Genomic DNA, 7,966 nt, shown 5'->3' on the forward strand with positions numbered 1-7,966 from the left:
GAGTATCCTTACATCGGCATCGCCTCAATAATGAGCCTGCACGTTACGCTTGGCATGTTTTTTACACACAGTGTGTGTCTTACGTATTCTGTGACCTGTCTACATCTATAATTACTATAATAATATTATAATAATTTATTCGGAAATTACACCTATACCTTTTAAACAACGGCCCTCTTCGTGAAGAAAGGTTTTTCCATAGTGACTACATACTAACAGTGTGCTACATTTATTAGTAACCAATAAATAGTAGCATTTTAAACTTGGACAAAATGACAATTGAAATATGACATTCAGTGCTAACAAAACGATAAAACATGATAACTTCATTCCTTCCTAAATTGATTATAATTTATTTTAAATTCTCATTCTCATTAAAGAGGGATATCTAGTATAGATGTTAATGTTTGTGAGTACACCTGCCACGCCAAAATTGATCCGGCCAAAATCGGTCCGGCCGGATCGATTTTGGTCGCCAAAACTGGTCCGGTCGGATCGATTTTGGCGTTGAACAGCCGCTAAAACAGGTCCGGCTAGGCCAAAACTGGTCCGGCCTTTAAAATCGCTTATTTATTTTTTTTAATTTGTTAAGAAGCCTGCAAACAGTTCAAATGGTTAAAGTAAACTATGCTTAAAGTAAATATACTAAATATTACCGTACAAACGAAAAGAAATTATCGAAACACTAATTAAAGAAACTCTAATCGGATTTTGGGATATTCTATTGTTCAGTTCGTTTAAAACTAATTAGCGCCCTCTAGTAATTTTATATTATGTCTTAGATCTTAGATCATAATATTATGTACAAACTGAATACGTCTTGGGCGTATTCAATAATGATTAATAATAAAATATAGAATGTTAATTATTATTAGTATTATTATTTTAGGTTGTTGTCATTACTGCTATCAGTATCTTTTTTTTGTGCCTTTGTAAGAAATTACACCCGCCTTATTTTTTTTCCAGTCCACATTTTGGGGTGCAAGTGGCCACCAAGGGCCTCTCTATTAATAGTATAAAACAATAACGATAATAATAATCGATATGGGTAGCAATACTAACATTAATAAAGATCAAAAATCGACAAACGACACCACAGTGGAACGACCGGTTCCCACATTCACGAATTTAGCTGTACGACGAACACGAGTTTTGTAATAGTCTTAGCGAAAAAAAAGAAGGTAAAAACATTATTTAGTACAGAGATTTTTTTTATCACCCCAAATTATGGACTTTTAAGAATTCAATTACTTATTACGCTCTAATAATATCACTGGTTGGTGTACGCGTGGGTTGCGTCATCATTTTATAGTGCCGTAATCAAGTTTTAGCGAAAAATAAGAGGGTTAAATTTGCCATTTTCTCAAAATTATCCAAAATATGAACTTTTCAATTATTTCGCTCTAATATCATTATTTAGGCCTACTGGTAATATTTGTAATTTAAAAAAAAATCTTTACACCGCAATCCAGGACCGCAACTGAAAAAAGCTGTGGCACATCTAACGTGGATGGGATGGATGCGACCGACTAAGTCTATAGGATACACCCATTGTCGCTCAACTCAAAATGTTATAACGTAGAGCTGAACGTAGGCTACAATACAATGAATTATTTGACTAGCCTGTAGGTTTATTTCAATCTTGCAAAAAACCATTCATATATTTAATTCAAAATGTATGAGTCATAAATAGGCCTACTGTATTTGATTAATAACAATGTAATAATATTATTACCTGTATTATGTTTTATATTTTTATACAGTAAATACTGTAATTTAAAACAATAAAATTCACTATACATCAACTAAGGTAAACATATTAAAAAATGGTACGCTTAACCAGGGCCTTGCGTGCGAAATCACGCATTAACATTTTAAAATTCTTAAAATTACGTTTTGATCAATTTTAGAACATGATTTAGGCCATTTGCGTGTTTCAAAAATACTGCGCAAAAAAACAAAGAAACGGCCCAGAAAAGACAGAAAATCAATTATGACAGAAGGCATGCACAACCAACTGAATTCGAATGCGGAACATTATGTATTGATGAAAGATCTGCGAAGGAAAAAAAGGAAGGGAGGAAAACTGGAAAATAAATGGTTAGGTCCATACAAAATTACTTCAAAACTGGGAAGGGATCATATTCTCTGATAGGGCTAGATGACGACAGTGTTACCAAACGTGTTAACGGGATACTTCTGAAGCCATATATCTTTCCACCAACCTCTTCATCAAAACATGATTGTCCCAACACTCAAACGTCCGGCAGTACTTCACCATCCGTTCGCCACTAATCGTCAATGGAAGCAACCTGCCTTTTAAATTGTCAAATAATCTGCCCGAAAAAGCTGCAAATGAATCAATGGAACACCACAATGCTGAGAAATACAATGCTCAAAACGTTAGACAGGACAAGCATCTTGATCAACAATTAGATGATGTGATATTCTGTGGTTCTTACGAGGCTAGTTCATCGCTAGATGCACATTGGCAAGCATAAAAATCATTTTTGTTTGGAATCGACGTTAAAATATCGTACAAGACGTGAATACAAATCAAAGAGAAATGAACAAGGCAGCAAAACCCACGAAAACAGCCAGGATGCGCGGAGACGGGACCTGCCTCAGCTTTAGAGCGCTTAGTTACGTTCTTGTTGGTGTCTAAAGTCACCATGATTGTGAGGGACCATATGAGTTTATGTCCAAAACAGACGTATCTTTGAAAACTGCGACAGCAAATCATTCGAAAAATACACAAGTGATACAGCTATGTCTAAGGATGGAACATGGGGCTCCGAGTTGGAAATTTAAGCATTTGCAACAATGACGAAAACCATTGTCTACAAATATGGCACAAGAAAGAATCAACCACATTTTCAATGGCTGGGAGTATTGCCCATTAACAAATAGTGATGCTGAAATTTCGGAAAGAAATGTGTATCTTTCAAATGTTTGTGCTCATGTTGAGCCAGTTTTGGACGTTGAAAAACAAGAGGAGGGGTTACTTGACACATCGGAGCGAAAGTACATCCGCAGACCATACCATCTCGCCCGCAAATATTGGGACTACATCACCGAAGAAACCTTAAACGCTGCTCTTGTGGACAATTACGCAGATGAAGCTACACTGCGAGCTTTGGATTTACATGCTGTCATTTTTGTAAGCGAATTTACCGAAAATCGGTATGATGTACAACATTGTGAAATTGAGCCAAATATCTTCAACTTGTGCGAAATTTTTTAGAGAAAACAACTTTAATACCTTCCCTCATTAAAAGGACGTGCTATAACACACAAATCTGTTTTTTTTTCAAATAAAAAATAATATAAGTTTTGGGTATGATGCGTCTCACATGCACACAGAGCCAAGATATAAGGAGCTTGGACTTGTACCTTACGGTTTTCATTTATATTATCATCCCATGCTGTTATTCTAATATCTTGTTTCTTTCTATTTCATTCTTCTACTACGATCACTTCATATTTTTATGTCTTGGTGAAAAGAGAGGCTCCGGCCTCCCCTGGGTTTATAGCCTCTCTACCCAAACAACGGCACACATGGTAAATTCATTTTTTTTCTATTAATGTTTGTATATAAATGCGACGTATTACTATTTTATCGTATAAATGATATACAAAATATACGTACTTTATGCAGTTACACAAAGTATACTGTTTATAATATGTAATTTTGCATTATCATGTAGATTATTATAGGCCTACTGTACTTTCTACACGAAATAGATGGCGCATTAGTATTGGCGAAACTTAATCATATTAACGACACAATCTATAGCTATTTTTAAATGCGAAATAATTTAAAAAAAAACTTAAAGTTTTAGGAGGGACATTTGTTGATGTATTGATGATTTATTGTCCCCTGAAAAATGATAATGTTCCATAATAGTTATTCACTTTGACCAAAAATGGATAAAAACAATTTTGTTTTCCTGCAAAAACTGTACCAACAGCCAATGGGGTTTTGGTTTAATATAACCGTTTGTTTTTTTCTTTTATAAATATAAGTGAAAACATTTTAAGTTCTTTTTGTTTTGGCGGAAAGGCAGGCCAAGTAGTCCTCATCAATTAAAAAAAACAACAAAAGTGTTCTTTTATATCATGCTATTCTAAATTCGTGTCAAATTAATTTACTATTGTATCGGCTGAAACCATGAGTATTTATGAAATCTAAATTTCGTAATATGTATGCAGACAAAGAATAACTAAAATATAATTCCTCACTTTGAAGAATAAATAGGTGATCATTTTATAATTTTACTGACATTTCATTTTAAAACAGATACAGTACGTTAAAATACGATCGCAAAACGTTGATGTTGAACCCACTTTTTTAAACCCTTCAGTTCAAGTTAAAGTTATACAATATTATTAAAAACAAATTCTAAACCGCCCGGTAATATACTGAAAATGTATTAATTTGAAACGATAAAATGAGGAAATATGTGAGAATATATAATCAGACCTTATTTAATCAAAATATATGAATACAATAAATGAAAAGTCCTTTTTGACTATGCTAACACCCACCCCCCACCTCAAAAAAAAAAAAATCAGAGGGGGATATTACTTTATCCTACGAATTTTACAATGGAATATTTGAAGATTCCAAACCGAGCGCCGATTTAATCTTGCACATTTTTAATCTCTCTGTTTCGATAATTTCTTCTCGATTTTACGGTAATATTTAGTATATTTACTCAAAGCATAGTTTACTTCAACCATTTGGACTTTTTCCAGGCTTCTTATGACATTTTTAAGGATAAATAAGCGATTTTGAAGGCCGGACCAGTTTTGGCCTAGCCGGACCTGTTTTAGCGGCTGTTTCAACGCCAAAATCGATCCGACCGGACCAGTTTTGGCCCCGGACCAAATTTTGCGTTACAAGCCTTCTAGTTAATCATTCAGCAAGGTCATACAGAATGATCTATAATAGAATGTTATGCAATGTTTGCGTTTAATAAACTTTAGCTAAACAGGATTATTTACTATTTTGTTTTACTATTGTACATATTGCCTAAAGAACGCACAGTTTTATTTGTACACGTTCTGATCTTCATAGTAAATATATATTATTTATAAATTCAATTTCAATTCATCGACATTTTTATTCCATAATCAAAATAAAAACATATACAAATACAATACAAATAATAAGATAATGGAATGGGATACAAAATAAGCACAAGTGCTTTAAGCATGTAACCCTAACAAAAAGATCAAACAATTAGTACAAACAAAAAGAACAAACCAAAATAACATAATGTGATTTACCTAACTTAAATATTTCTATTGTTATAATATTGCTTTAATCTCTGTTTAAACAAACTTAAAGTGGGGGATTGTTTTATATAGTCTGTTAAATTGTTACAAATATGTGTTCCTTGGTAGGAAATACATTGCTGTCCGACTTTGGTGCGTTTTAGTTGTGGACAGTAGTTTGACCTGTTTCTAGTTGAGTAATTATGGAATGAGGCAGATGTACTGAATAAGTTATTAAATGATTCAGGTAATAGATTATGTTTATATTGATACATAAATATAGCAGTGTGTTTCGTATAAAGGTCAAAAATATTTAATGTTTGGGTTGAAATAAAAAGTGGATGAGAAGGATGCATAAAATGAACATGACAAATATTTCTAAGTGCTTTTTTCTGGAGAATATGTATACGGTTTAAGTTTGTAGCAGAAGTAGCACCCCATACTGTGATAGCATACGTTATTCTAGGTAATATAAGTGCATTGTATACCGTTAACAAGATTTTACTTGATAACATAGACTTCACTTTGTTTAAGACACCAATTATTCTAGAAATACTGTTTGCTACCTCATTTACATGAAAATTAAACGATAAAGTTTCATCCAGAAATAAGCCTAGAAATTTAACTTCAGTAGCTTTTACTATACATTCATTTCCCATCCTCAATTCTAGTGAGGTAGTGTCAGCTGACTTATTTCTAGCCTTAAATATAACATATTTTGATTTGTTTACATTTAGCGTTAATTTGTTAGCAATAAACCAGTCCGAAAGTATAGATAACTCCTGGTTCATTGTATCAAAAGCTTGAGTAATATCATTGTGACTATAAAACACATTTGTGTCATCTGCATACATAATCATGTCTACATGGTTACATGCTAGACTAATATCATTAATGAATATAAGAAATAATAATGGACCCAATATGGATCCCTGAGGAACTCCAGTGTTTACTGTCATTTTACTAGATGCAGTATTAACAATAAATGTGTATTGTAGTCTTTTTTTAAGATAGTTTGAGAACTAGTTTAGCGGAACTCCTCTTATACCATAAAATCTTAACTTATCTAATAATATATCATGATCGATTGTATCAAACGCTTTTGATAAATCAAGGAAAACTCCTAATGTGAACTCTTTATTCTCAATAGCGTTTGTGATTTTTTCAATCGATTGTATTAAAGCATGACTAGTTGAATGGTGTTGTCTAAATCCATACTGTGTTTTACTCAGTACGTTATATTTTGAGAGGTAACAAATCGTTTGATCATACACAATCCTCTCAAATATTTTGGAAAAAAGGGGTAAAATGGAAATAGGCCGATAATTATTTATATCGGAGATGTCACCATTCTTAAATACCGGGATAACTTTAGCAATTTTTATATCAGCCGGGACACAGCCCGATGATAATGACGTATTAATAATATGCAATAAAGGTTTTAAAATAAACGGGGAAGCAGATTTTATGAGTTGGGCACTTATATCATCATGGCCAGGAGAAGTATTCTTTGTGTTTTTAATATAGTGGTTAAGTTCATGTTCAGTAACAGGCTTAAAAAACATTGAAGAGGTAAAATTTCCCTTTAAGAAAGTTCTGTGGGTGATTTCTTCATTTTGAGATTCATGCCTAAATTTATTATTTAGTTTTTCTCCAATATTAATAAAAATTAGAAGGGTCAGGTAAATTTTGTATTATAATAATGTTATTCATTATAATCCAATCTTTATTTTATAGTGGAGGCTCGTTCACAAACAAAATCTGTTATTCCATAAATGAATACAATATAAAACAATCCTAATTTCTAAAAAAAAAAGAAGAATATTAGAGTAGGAAATAATTATACATAAATCATTAAGGATATATTGTCTTCTTTAGTCATGTTGTACATTACGAGTTTTCTATTTGCCTCTGTAGTCGAATAATATACTTTATTTTTACTGACTATTTGTTGCTCTCCTAATTTGAAGCACTTGTTTTAGTTTATTATCAAGTTTTTTTTTATTTGTATGTGCCCCACATTACATTACAGATAATAGGTACTTTAATAAAATAAAGCTTGATGTCATACGTTAAAATAAGTTCTTTCGCGGTAAAAAATGAAAATAAATACGATACGGATAGTATTTATTGTCATTTAAACAACATGGTTACATTTGAATTAGATTTTTTTTAAAGTCAACATGCAAAATAGACATAGACAATTTAATTATAAAGCATCTTAACCAGTGATTCTAAAGTGATCTTTTAAACTTAATAGGGACTTTTCGATCCACCGAAACAATCGAATATCCCATGCAATGCGTATGCCCACCCTTCGAAAACAAATTGAAATGCACATGGGTGTTGTAATGATATTGTAAGCCTGAACACAACTGTAATGTGTACAGCGCCCCCACACCGCACAATTCGTGCACACGGTTTTGACAGCCATCTTGATTCTGGAGTTTCTGCATTAAAAGTTATAAAAGTTTACACAGTAGTCTATTGCGTTATTATAGTCATTATTCCCACAAGTCATAACATTACATGGTGTTTGTTAAACTTTTCTTAAACCTTAGTCTAATTTATTTATTAATTCGAATGAATACACTGAAAACTTATGTACAATTAACCAGATATATATTTAAAATTCCTGCCTGTATCTGAGCTTTAACATTATAATTCAAAATCAAATTGAATAATA

The sequence above is a fragment of the Antedon mediterranea genome, chromosome 7, assembly GCF_964355755.1.
Source record: "Antedon mediterranea chromosome 7, ecAntMedi1.1, whole genome shotgun sequence".
Taxonomy (NCBI): Eukaryota; Metazoa; Echinodermata; class Crinoidea; order Comatulida; family Antedonidae; genus Antedon; species Antedon mediterranea.